This window comes from Moschus berezovskii, chromosome 4, assembly GCF_049115385.1.
Source record: "Moschus berezovskii isolate FMDL1 chromosome 4, NW_MosBer_1.0, whole genome shotgun sequence".
NCBI classification, from domain to species: domain Eukaryota; kingdom Metazoa; phylum Chordata; class Mammalia; order Artiodactyla; family Moschidae; genus Moschus; species Moschus berezovskii.
In genome coordinates this window covers 125,640,091-125,653,376 of record NC_142463.1, presented here as the reverse complement: position 1 = coordinate 125,653,376, position 13,286 = coordinate 125,640,091, and positions in this window count along the sequence as shown.

Below are 13,286 nucleotides of genomic sequence, written 5' to 3'. Positions count from 1 at the left end.
GATCCCTGTCGCCCCTGGCAAGGAACACACTGTTGACCGACTCAATGCTAGATGCGGCCCTATTCCTCTGCTGCACCTCGAGTCGAATCCCGAGGTTCCCCTTCCAACACGATAGGAGAACTGACTTCCGTGGGGCAACACGAGCAAGTTCCCAAGGTTGCCGTTGCAAATCGAGACAAACCCCAAGCTTCCCGCTGCAGATCAAGAAACACCGGATAATTATCCCCCAAAGAGAGATGAAGAATTTTCCGCTGCAGAGTCTCAAGGGAAATCCCAAATTCCTTCTGGAAATGCGAAAGTGTACTTGACACCCTTATGCGACCCAAAAACTTCCCCGAAATTGTCCTCCACATTGAAGCGGAGCACACAAATTACTAACAAAAAACTACATGAGGCCTTATTTCTCTCCCAATCCTGGAGAGGAAATCTGAGGTTCCCCTTCAAAAATCAAAGGTGATCTAACTTCCCTGGGACAACGCGAGTGAATTCCTGAGGTCCCCATCACAACTCGAGAGGAACCCCAACTCGCCGCCCCAACTCGAGGAAAACGAAAACATTCCCACATCAATGCGAAATGAAGAAAAATTCTCCTGCAGAATCTAAAGAAAAATTCCAAATTCACACTTGAAACACGAACGGATACATTACACCTTTTATGCGACTCACAAAGTTCCCTAACATAGCCGTCCCCACTGGAGAGGAGTACACAATTTACAGACTCAATTCGAGATGAGGCCCTATTCCCATTTACCAGAGTAAACTAGAGTAAACCCGAAGTTCCCCTTCCAACACAAAAAGGGAAATGACTTCCCTGAAGGAACACGAGTGCGTTCCTGAGTTCCCCATTGCAACTCGAGAGGGAACTGAAGCTTCCTACCGCAACTCAAGAAAAATCAAATTTCACCTGGAGAGTCTCAAGATAAATCCCTCATTCCTGCTTGAAACTCGATGGGTACTTGACACCCTTTATGCAACACAAGACATTCCCTGACATTGCTGTCCCAACTTTAGAGGAGAACACAATATATGGACTCAACTTTTGATGAGGCCCTATTCCCATTCCACACTTTTAGAGTAATCCTGATGTTCCCCTACCAAAACGAAAGGAGACTGACTTCCCAGAGACTACACGAATGAGTTCCTGAAGTCACTTTCACAACTCGAGAAGGACCCCAAGCTTCCAGCCGCAACTCGATACAAAACACGAGATTCCCACATCAATGTGAGATGAGGAAATTTCTGCTGCAGAGTCTCAAGGGAAATCCCACATTCCCGCTTGAAATTCGAATGACTACTTGACACATTTTCTGCAATCATAAACGTTCCCTAAATAAGCCGTCCCTACTGGACAGGAGCACACAATTTATGGACTCATCTCTATATGACTTCCAATTCCCATTCCACGCCTCTAGAGTAATCCCGAACTTTCCCTTCCAACACGAAAGGAAACCTGACTTCCCAGGGAGTTCACGAGCAAGTTCTTGAGGTCCCTGTCTCAACTCGAGAAAGACCCCAAATTTCCCGCCGCAACTCCAGAAAAACCACAGGATTCTGCACACAAGGTAAGATGAGGATAATTTCCCCTGCAGAGTCTGAAGAGAAATCCCACATTCCTGCTTGAATTGCGAATGAGTACTTGACACCCATTATGGGACTCAAAACATTCCGTAACATAGCTGTTCCCACTGAGAGGAGAACACAATTTATGGATTCAACTTTAGATGAGGCCCTGTTCCCATTCCATGCCTCGAGAGTAACTCTGATGTTCCCCTACCAAAAGGAAAGGAGACCTGGCTTCCCAGGGACTACACGAGCGAGGTCCTGAGTTCCTTTACACAACTCAAGGAGGACCCGAAGCTTCCAGCCGCAACTCGACAAAAACCACAAGATTATCCACTCAAGGTGAGATGAGGATAATTTCCCCTTCATAGTCTCAGGAGAATTACCACATTCCCGGTGGAAACGCGAACGGGTGCTTGACACCCTCAATGGGACTCAAGACAAACCCTGACATAGCTGTCCTCACTGGAGAGGAGAACGCAATTTATGGACTCAACTTTAGATGAGGCCCTATTCCCATTCCACGCCTCGAGAGTAATCGCGATATTCCCCTACCAAAACGAAAGGAGACCTGACTTCCCAGGGACTACTCGAGAGATTTCCTGAGGTCCCTGTCAAACTGGAGAAGGACCATAAGCTTCCCGCCGCAGCTCGATACAATGCACGAGATTCCCAAATAAATGTGAGATGAGGAATTTTCTGCTGCAGAGTCTCAAGGGAAATACCACATTCCCGCTTGAAATTCGAACGGGTGCTTGACACCCTTTCTGCAACCATAAACGTTCCCTGAATATCCGTACCTACTGGAGAGGAGCACAGAATTTAAGGACTCATCTCTATATGACTTCCAATTCCCATTCCACGCCTCAATATTAATCCCGAAGTTTCCCTTCGAACACGAAAGGAGACCTGACTTCCCAGGGTCTAGACGAGCGAGATCCTGAGGTCCCTGTCGAACATCAAGATGGAGCCAAAGCTTCCCGCCGCAACTCGAGAAAAATCACAAAATTTTAGACTCAAGGTGAGATGAGGAAATTTTCCCCTGAAGAGTCTCGAGAGATATCCCATATTCCCGATTGAAATGCGAATGGGAGCTTGACACCCTTTATGCGACTCAAGACATTCCCTGACAATGCTGTCCCCACTTGATAGGAGAAAACAATTTATGGACTCAACTTTAGATGAGGCCCTATTCACATTCCACACCTCGAGAGTAACCCCGATGTTCCCCTACAAAAACGAAAGGAGACCTAACGTCCTAGGGACTACACAAGCGAGTTCCTGAGGTCGCTGTCGCAACTTGAGAAGGTCCCCCAACTTCCCGCTGCAACTCGAGAAAAACCATAAGATTCTGCATTCACGGTGAGGTGATGAAAATTTCCCCTGAAGAGTCTCAAGAGAAACCCCACATTCCCGCTTGAAACTCGAAAGGGTCCTTGCACCCTTATGCGACACCATTTCTACAACTATAAAATTTCCCAGAATAAGCCGTCCCTACTGGAGAGGAGAAAACAGTTCCTGTACTCATCTCTATATGACTTCTAATTCACATTCCACGCCTCGAGAACAATCCCGAAGTTACCATTGCAAAACGAAAGGAGACCTGGATTCCCTGGGGTAACATGAGCGAGTTACTGAGATCCAAGTCGCAACTCGAGAAGCACCCCAGGCTTCCCGCCTCAACTTGAGAAAAACCACAATATTTTGCACTCAAGGCGAGATGAGGAAAATTTGCCCTCCAGAGGCACAAGAGAAATCCCACATTACCGCTTGAAACGCGAATGGGTACTTGACACCCTTTGTTCGACTCAAGACATTCCCTGATATAGCTTTCCCCACTTGAGAGGAGAAAACAATTTATGGACTCAAGTTTAGAAGAGGCCCTATTCGCATTCCACACCTCGAGAGTGTTCCGATGTTCCCCTGCCAAAACGAAAGGAGAGCTGACTTTCCCAGGGACTACACGAGCGAGTTCTGAGTTAAATGTCGCAACTAGAGAAGGATCCCAAGCTTCCCGCCGCAACTCGAGAAAAACCGCAAGATACTCCACTAAAGGTAAGATGAGAAAAATGTCCCTTGCAAAGCCTCAAGAAAAATCCCACATTTCCGTTTTATACTCGAAGCGGAACTTGACAACCTTTATGCGATTTAAGACATTCCCTGACATAGCTGTACCCACTTGAGAGGAGAACACATTTTACGGAATCAAATTTAGATGAGGACCTATTTCCTTTCCACGCATAGAGAGTAACCCCGATGTTCCCTACCAAAACGAAAGGAGACCTGACTTCCCAGGGAATACACGAGGAAATTCCTGGGGTCCCTGTCGCAAATTGAGAAGGAACCCAAGCTCCCCGCCACAACTCGAGGAAAACAACAAGATTCTTCACTCAAGGTGAGATGAGGAAAATTTCCCCTGAAGAGTCTCAAGAGAAATCTGACATTTCCCCTTGAAACGCGAATGGATATTTGTCACACTTAATGCGATTCAAGATATTCCGTGACACAGCTGTCCACACTTTAGAGGAGAACACAATTTATCGCCTGAACTTTAGATGGGGCCCTATTCCCATTCCACACCTCGAGAGTCATCCCGATGTTCCCCTACCAAAACGAAAGAAGACCTGACTTCCCAGGGACTACACGAGTGAGTTCCTGAGGTCCCTGTTGCAACTCGAGAAGGAGCCCAAGCTTCCCGCCACAACTCGAGATAAACCACAAGATTGTGCATTCACGGTGAGATGAGGAAAATTTATACCATAGAGTCTCAAGAGAAATCCCACATTCCTGCATGAAACGCGAACGAGTACTTGAAACACTTTATGCGACTGAAGACAATCCCTGACATAGCTGTCCCCACTTGAGAGGAGAAAACAATTTATGGACAATTTTAGATGAGCCCCTATTCCTATTCCACACCTCGAGAGTAATCCCGATGTTCCCCTAACAAAAGGAAAGGAGACCTGACTTACAAGGGACTACATGAGCGAGTTTCTGAGGTCCCTGTTGCCACTTTAGACGACCCCAGGCTTCCCGCTGCTACTCGAGGAAAACCACAAGATTTTACATTCAAGGTTAGATGAAGAACATTTCTCATGCAGATTCTAAGAGAAATCACACATTCCTGCTTGAAACGCGAATGGGTACTTGTCACCCTTTATGCAAATCAAGACATTCCCTGACATAGCTGTCCCCTCTTGAGAGGAGAACACAATTTATGCACTCAACTTTAGATGAGGCCCTATTCCCATTCCAAACCTTGATAGTAATACCGATGTCCCCTACCAAAACGAAAGGAGACCTGACTTTCCAGCAACTACACGAGCGAGTCCCTGACGTCCCTGTTGCACCACGAGAAGGATCCCTAGATTCCCTGTGCAACTCGAGAGAAACCAAAAGATTTTGCACTCAAGGTGAGATGAGGAAAATTTCCCCTGCAGAATCTCAAGAGAAATCCCACATTCCGGCTTGAAACGCGAACGAGTACTTGACATCCTTTATAGGATTCAAGACATTCCCTGACATATCTGTCCCCACTTGAGAGGAGAACACAATTTATGGACTCAAATTTAGATGAGGACCTATTCCCATTTCATGCCTCGAGAGGGTTCCCGATGTTCCCCTACCAAAACGAAAGGAAAGTTGACTTTCCCAGGACTAAACGAGCGAGTTACTGTGTTCACTGTCACAACTCGAGAAGGACCCCATGGTTCCCGTCGCAACTCGAGAAAAACCACAAGATTCCGCACTCAAGGTGAGAAGAGGAAAATTTCCCTTGCAGAGAACTCAAGAGAAATCCGACATTCCCGCTGGAAACTAGAAGCGGAACTTGAAACCCTTTATGCGACTCAAGACATTCCCTAACATAGCTGTCCCCACTTGAGAGGATAAAACAATTTATGTACTCAAATTCAGACGAGCGCCTATTCCCATTCCATGCCTCGCGAGTAATCCCGATGTTCTCTACCAAAACAAAAGGAGACCTGACTTCCCAGGGACTACATGAGCCAGTTCCTGAGGGCCCTGTCGGAACTCGTGAAGGAACCAAGCATCCCGCCGCAACTCTCGAAAAACCACAAGATTGTGCATTCAAGGTGAGATGAGGAAAATTTCCCCTGTAGAGTCTCAAGAGAAATACCACAATCCCACCTGAGAATCGAATGGGCACTTGACACCCTTTATGCGACTCAAGACATTCCCTGACGTAGCTGTCCCCACTAGAGTGGAGAACACAATTTATGTACTCAACTTTAGATTAGGCCCTATTCCTTTTCCACACCTCGAGAGTAAACCCTATGTTCCCCTACCAAAACAACAGGAGGCCTGACTTGCAAGGTATTACATGAGCGAGTCCCTGTGGTCTCTGTCGCAACACGAGTAGGACCCCAAGCTTCCCGTTGCAACTCGAGGAAAAACACAAGATTCTGCATTAAAGGTGAGATGAGGAAAATTTCCCCTACAGAGTATCAAGAGAAATCCCACAATCTCGCTTGAAACTCGATTGACACCCTTTATGCGACTCAAGAACTTGCCTGACATAGCTGTCCCCACTTGAGTGGAGAATGCAGTATATGGACTCAACTTTAGGTTAGGCCCTATTCCTATTTCACGCCTCGAGAGTAAACCCGATGTTCCCTTACCAAAACAAAAGGAAACCTGACTTGCAAGGTACTACATGAGAGAGTCCCTGTGGTCCCTGTCGCAACTCGAGAAGGACCCCAAGCTTCCCACCGCAACTCGAGAAAAACAACAAGATACTACACTCAACGTGAGATGAGGAAAATTTCCCCTACAGACTCTCAAGAGAAATCCCACAATCCCGCCTGAAAATCGAACGTGTACTTGACACCATTTATGCGACTCAAGACATTCCCTGACATAGTTGTCCCCACTTGAGAGGAGAACACAATTTATGGACTCAAATTTAGTTGACACCCTATTCCCATTCCACTCCTCGAGAGTAATCCCGGTGTTCCCTACCAAAACGAAAGGAAACTTGACTTCCCAGGGACTATACGAGTGAGTTCCTGAGGTAACTTTCGCTACTAGAGAAGGAATCCAAGCTACCAGCTGCAACTTCAGAAAAACCACAAGATTATGCACTCAAGGTGAGATGAGGAAAATTTAACCTGCAGAGTCTCAAAAGAAATCCGAAATTCCCGCTTGAAACTCGAACTTGTACTTGATAACCTTTAAGGGACTGAAGACATTCCCTGACATACCTGTCCCCACTTGAGAGGAGAACACAATTTATGCACTCAACTTTAGATGAGACCCTATTCCCCTACCACGCCTCTAGAGTAAACCCGGTGTTCCCCTAACAAAACGAAAGGAGACCTGACTTGCAAGGGACTATATGAGCGAGTTCCTGAGGTCCCTGTCGGAATTCGAGAAGGACCCCAAGGTTCCTGCTGCAACTCGAGAAAAAGCACAAGATTTTACAGTCAAGTTGAGATGAGGAAAATTTCCCCTGCAGAGTCTCAAGAGAAACCCCACATTCCCGCATGTAATTCGAAGGGGTAGTTGACACCGCTTATGCCACTCAAACATTCCCTGACATAGCTGTCCCCACTTGAGAGGAGAACACAATTTATGCACTCAACTTTAGATGACGCCCTATTCCCATTCCACGCCTCGAGAGTGTTCCCGATGTTCCCCTACCAAAAGGAAAGGAGACATTACTTAAAAGGGACTACATGAGCGAGTCCCTGATGTCCCTGTCGCAACACAAGAAGGACCCCAAGCTTCCCGCCGCAACTCGTGGAAAAACACGATTCTGCACTCAAGGTTAAATGCGGAATATTTCGCATGCAGTTTCTAAGAGAAAGCACACATTCCCGCTTGAAACGCTAACGGGTACTTGGCACCCTTTATGCGAATCAAGTCATTCCTTGACATAGCTCTCCCATCTTTAGAGGAGAACACAATTTAGGCACTCAAATTTAGATGAGGCCCTATTCCCATTCCACGCCTTGATAGTAAACCCGATGTCCCCTACCAAAACGAAAGAATACCTGACTTGCAAGGGACAACAGGAGCGAGATCCTGAGGTTCCTGTCGCAACTCGAGAAGGACCTCAAGCTTCCCGCCGCAACTCGAGATAAACCACAAGATTGTGCATTCAAGGTGAGATGAGGAAAATTTCCCCTGCATAGTCTCAAGAGAAATCCCACATTCCCGCATGAAACGCGAACGAGTACTTGACACCCTTTATGCAACTCACGACATGCCCTGACATAGTTGTCCCAACGTGAGATGAGAACACAATTATTGGACTCAAATTTAGATGAGTCTCTATTCCCATTCCACGCCTCGAGCGTAATCCCAATGTTCCCCTACCAAAACGAAAGGAGATCTGACTTCCCAGGGAATACAAAAGCGAGTTCCTGAGTTCACTGTCACAACTCGAGAAGGACCCCAAGCTTCTCGAAGCAACTCGAGAAAAACCACAAGATTCTGCACTCCACGTGAGATGAGGAATATTTCTCCTGCAGAGTCTCAAGAGAAATCCCACATTCCCATTTGAAACGCGAATGGGTAATTGATACACTTTATGCGACTCAAGACATGTCCCCACTAGAGAGGAGAACACAATTTATGCACTCAACCTTAGATGAGGCCCTATTATCATTCCTCGCCTCGAGAGTGTTCCCAATGTTTCCCTACCAAAAGGAAAGGAGACATTACTTGAAAGGGACTACATGAGCTATTTCCTGAGGTCCCTGTCGCAACACGAGAAGGACCCCAAGCTTCCCGCCGCAACTCGTGGAAAAACACAAGATTCTGCACTCAAGGTTAGATGAGGAACATTTCACATGCAGTTTCTAAGAGAAATCACACATTCCCGCTTGAAACGCGAACGGGTACTTGTCACCCTTTATGCGAATCAAGTCATTCCTTGACATAGCTGTCCCCTCTTGAGAGGAGAACACAATTTAGGCACTCAAATTTACATGATGCCCTATTCCCATTCAACACCTTGATAGTAATCCCGATGTCCCCTACCAAAAGGAAAGGAGAACTGACTTGCAAGGGACTACATGAACGAGTTCCTGAGGTCCCTGTCGCAACACGAGAAGGACCCCAAGCTTCCCGCCGCAACTCGAGGAAAAACACAAGATTCTGCACTCAAGGGGAGATGAGTAAAATTTCCCCTCAGGAATCTTAAGAGAAATCCTACATTCCCCCTTGAATCGACAACGTGTATATGTCACACTTTATGAGATTGAAGACAATCCCTGACATAGCTGTCCACAATTTAGAGGAACACAATTTATGGACTCAACTTTAGATGAGGCCCTATTCCCATTCCACACGTCGAGAGTAATCCCAATGTTCCCCGACTGAAACGAAAGGAGATCTGACTTCCGAGGGACTACACAAGCGAGTTCCTGACGTCCCTGTCGCAACTCGAGAAGGATCCCAACCTTCCCGGCGGAACTCGAGAAAAACCACAAGATTGTGTACTCAAGGTGAGACAAGGAAAATTTCCCCTGTAGAGTCTCATGAGAAATCCCACATTCCCGCATGTAAGTCGAACGGGTACTTGACACCCTTTATGCGACTCAAGACATTCCCTGACATATCTGTCCCCACTTGAGAGGAGAACACAATTAATGGACTCAACTTTAGATGAGGACCTATTTCCATTTCATACCTCGAGAGTGTTCCCGATGTTCCCCTACCAAAACGAAAGGAGAGCTTACTTTCCCAGAACTAAATGAATGAGTTCCTGTGTTCACTGTCGCAATTAGAGAAGGACCCCAAGGTTCCCGCCGCAACTCGAGAAAAACCACAAGATTCTGCACTCAAGATGAGATGTGGAATATTTTCCCTGCAGAGTTTCAAGAGAAATACCACATTCCCGCTTGAAACTCGAAGCGGAAATGACACCCTTTATGCAACTCAAGACATTCCCTGACATAGCTCTCCTCACTTGAGAGGAGAACACAATTTATTGACTCAAATTTAGGTGAGGACCTATTTCCATTCCAAGCCTAGAGAGTAATCCCAATGTTCCCTACCCAAACGAAAGGAAACCTGATTTCCCTGGGACTACAGGAGTGATTTCCTTAGATCCCTCTCCCAAGTTGAGAAGGAACCCAAGCTTCCCGCCGCAACTCGAGAAAAACCAGATTCTTCACTCAAGGTGAGATGAGGAAAATTTCCCCTGCAGAGATTCAAGACAAATCCCACATTCCCGCTGGAAACTAGAAGCGGAACTTGACACCCTATATGTGACTCAAGACATTCCCTAACATAGATGTCCCCACTTCAGAGGAGAACACAATTTATAGACTCAAATTTAGATGAGCGCCTATTCCCATTCCCCACCTCGTGAGTAATCCCAATGTTCCCTACCCAAACGAAAGGAGACCTGACTTCCCAGGGAGTACACGAGCCAGTTCCTGAGGGCCCGGTCGCAACTCGTGAAGGACCCCAAGCTTCCCGCAGCAACTCGAGAAAAATCATAAGATTGTGCATTCAAGGTGAGATGAGGAAAATTTCCCCTACAGAGTATCAAGAGAAATCCCACAATCTCGCTTGAAACTCGAACGGGTACTTGACACCCTTTATGTGACTCAAGAACTTGCCTGACAAAGCTGTCCCCACTTGAGTGGAGAATACAGTATATGGACTCAACTTTAGGTTAGGCCCTATTCCTATTTCACGCCTCGAGAGTAAACCCGTTGTTCCCTTACCAAAACAAAAGGAGGCCTGACTTGCAAGGTACTACATGAGCGAGTCCCTGTGGTCGCTGTCGCAACTCGAGAAGGACCCCAAGCTTCTCACCACAACTCGAGGAAAACAACAAGATTCTTCACTCAAGGTGAGATGAGGAAAATTTCCCCTGCAGAGTCTCAAGAGAAATCCCACATTCCCGCTTGAAACGTGAACGGGTACTTGACACGCTTTATAGGACTCAAGACATTCCCTGACATAGCTGTCCCCACTTGAGAGGAGGACACAATTTATGCACTCAATCTTAGATGAGGCCCTATTACCATTCCTCGCTTCGAGAGTGTTCCCGATGTTCCCCTACCAAAAGGAAAGGAGACATTACTTGAAAGGCACTACATGAGCAAGTTCCTGAGGTCCCTGTCGCAACACAAGAAGGACCCCAAGTTTCCCGTTGCAACTCAAGAAAAAACACAAGATTCTGCATTCAAGGTTAGATGAGGAAAATTTCCCATGCAGTGTCTCAAGATAAATCCCACATTCCCGCTTGATACTCGAAGCAAAACTTACACCCTTTATGCGACTCATGAAATTCACTGATATAGCTGTCCCCACTTGAGAGGAGAACACAAATTATGCACTCAACTTTAGATGAGGCCCTATTCCCAATTCCACGCCTTCAGAGTAATGCCGATATTCCACTATCAAAACGAAAGGAGACCTGACTTTCCAGGGACTACACGAGCGAGTACCTGAGGTCCCTGTCGCAACTCGAGAAGAACCCCAAGCGTCCCACCGCAACTCGAGAAAAACCACAAGATACTACACTCAAGGTGAGATGAGGAAAATTTCCCCTGCAGAGTCTCAAGAGAAATCCCACATTCCTGCATGTAATTCGAAAGGGTACTTGACACCCTTTATGCCACTCAAGACATTCCCTGACATAGCTGTACCCACTTGAGAGGAGACCACAATTTATGCACTCAAATTTAGATGAGGCTCTATTCCCATTCCACGCCTTGAGAGTGTTCCCGATGTTCCCTTACCAAAAGGAAAGGAGACAATACTTGAAAGGGAAGACATGAGCGAGTCCCTGAGGTCCCTGTCGCAACACGAGAAGGACCCCAAGCTCCCCGCCGCAACTCGTGGAAAAACAGAAGATTCTGCACTCAAGGTTAGATGAGGAACATTTCGCATGCAGTTTCTAAGAGAAAGCACACATTCCCGCTTGAAACGCTAACAGGTACTTGTCACCCTTTATGCAAATAAAGTCATTCCTTGACATAGCTGTCCCCTCTTTAGAGGAGAACACAATTTAGGCACTCAAATTTACATGATGCCCTATTCCCATTCCACACCTTAATAGTAAACCCGATGTTCCCCTACCAAAACGAAAGGAGACCTGACTTGCAAGGGACTACAGGAGTGAGTTCCTGAGGTCCCTGTCGCAACTCGAGAAGGACCCCAATCTTCCCGCCGCAATTCGAGATAAACCACAAGACTGTGCATTCAAGGTGAGATGAGGAAAATTTCCCCTGTAGAGTCTCATGAGAAATCCCACATTACCCCTAAATCGGGAATGGGTAATTGATACATTTTATGCGACTCAACATTCCCTGACATAGCTTTCCCCACTTGAGAGGAGAACACAATTTATGGACTCAAATTTAGATGAGACCCTATTCCCATACCTCGCCTCGAGAGTAATCCCGATTTTCCTCTACCAAAACGAAAGGAGACTTCACTTGCAAGGGACTATATGAGTGAGTTCCTGAGGTCCCTGTCGGAACTCGAGAAGGACACCAAGGTTCCTGCTGCAACTCGAGAAAAAGCACAAGATTTTACACTCAAGGTGAGATGAGGGAAATTTCCTCTGCAGAGTCTCAAGTTAAATCCCACATTCCCGCGTGTAATTCGAAAGGGTACTTGACACCCTTCATGCCACTCAAGAGATTCCCTGACATAGCTGTCCCCAATTGAGAGGAGAACATAATTTATGCACTCAAATTTAGATGAGGCCCTATTCCCATTCCACGCTCTTAGAGTGTTCCCGATGTTCCCCTACCAAAACGAAAGGAGAGTTGACTTTCCCGGTGACTACACGAGCGAGGTCCTGAGTTCATTGTCACAACTCGAGAAGGACCCCAAGCTTCTCTAAGAAACTCGAGAAAAACCACAAGATTCTCCACTCAGCGTGAGATGAGGAATATTTCCCCTGCAGAGTCTGAAGAGAAATCCCACATTCCCGCTTGAAACGCGAACGGTACTTGACACGTTTTATAGAACTCAAGACATTCCCTGACATAGCTGTCCCCACTTGAGAGGAGAACACAATTTATTCACTCAACCTTAGATGAGGCCCTATTACCATTCCTCACCTCGAGAGTGATCCCAATGTTCCCCTACCAAAAGGAAAGGGGACATTACTTGAAAGGGACTACATGAGCGAGTTCCTGACGTCCCTGTCGCAACACGAGAGGACCCTAAGCTTCCCGCCGCAACTTGTGGAAAATCACAAGATTCTGCACTCAAGGTTAGAAGAGGAAAATTTCCCATGCAGTGTTCCAAGAGAAATCACACATTCCCGATTGAAACACGAACGGGTACTTGTCACCCTATATGCGAATCAAGACATTCCCTGACATAGCTGTCTCCACTTAAGAGGAGAACACAATTTATGGACTAAAATTTAGATGAGGCCCTATTTCAATTCCACGACTCGACAGTAATCCCTACGTTGCCTTACCAAGAAGAAAGGAGAACTGACTTCTCAGGGACTAAACGAGAGAGTTCCTGAGGTCCCTGTCGCAACTCCTGAAGGACCCCAAGCTTCCCGCCACAACTCGGGATAAACCACAAGATTGTGCATTCAAGGTGAGATGAGGAAAATTTCCCATGTAGAGTCTCAACAGAAATCCCACATTCCCGCATGAAACGCGAACGAGTACTTGACACCCTTTATGCGACTCACGACATGCCCTGATATAGTTGTCCCAACATGAGATGAGAACACAATTATTGGACTCAAATTTAGATGAGGCTCTATT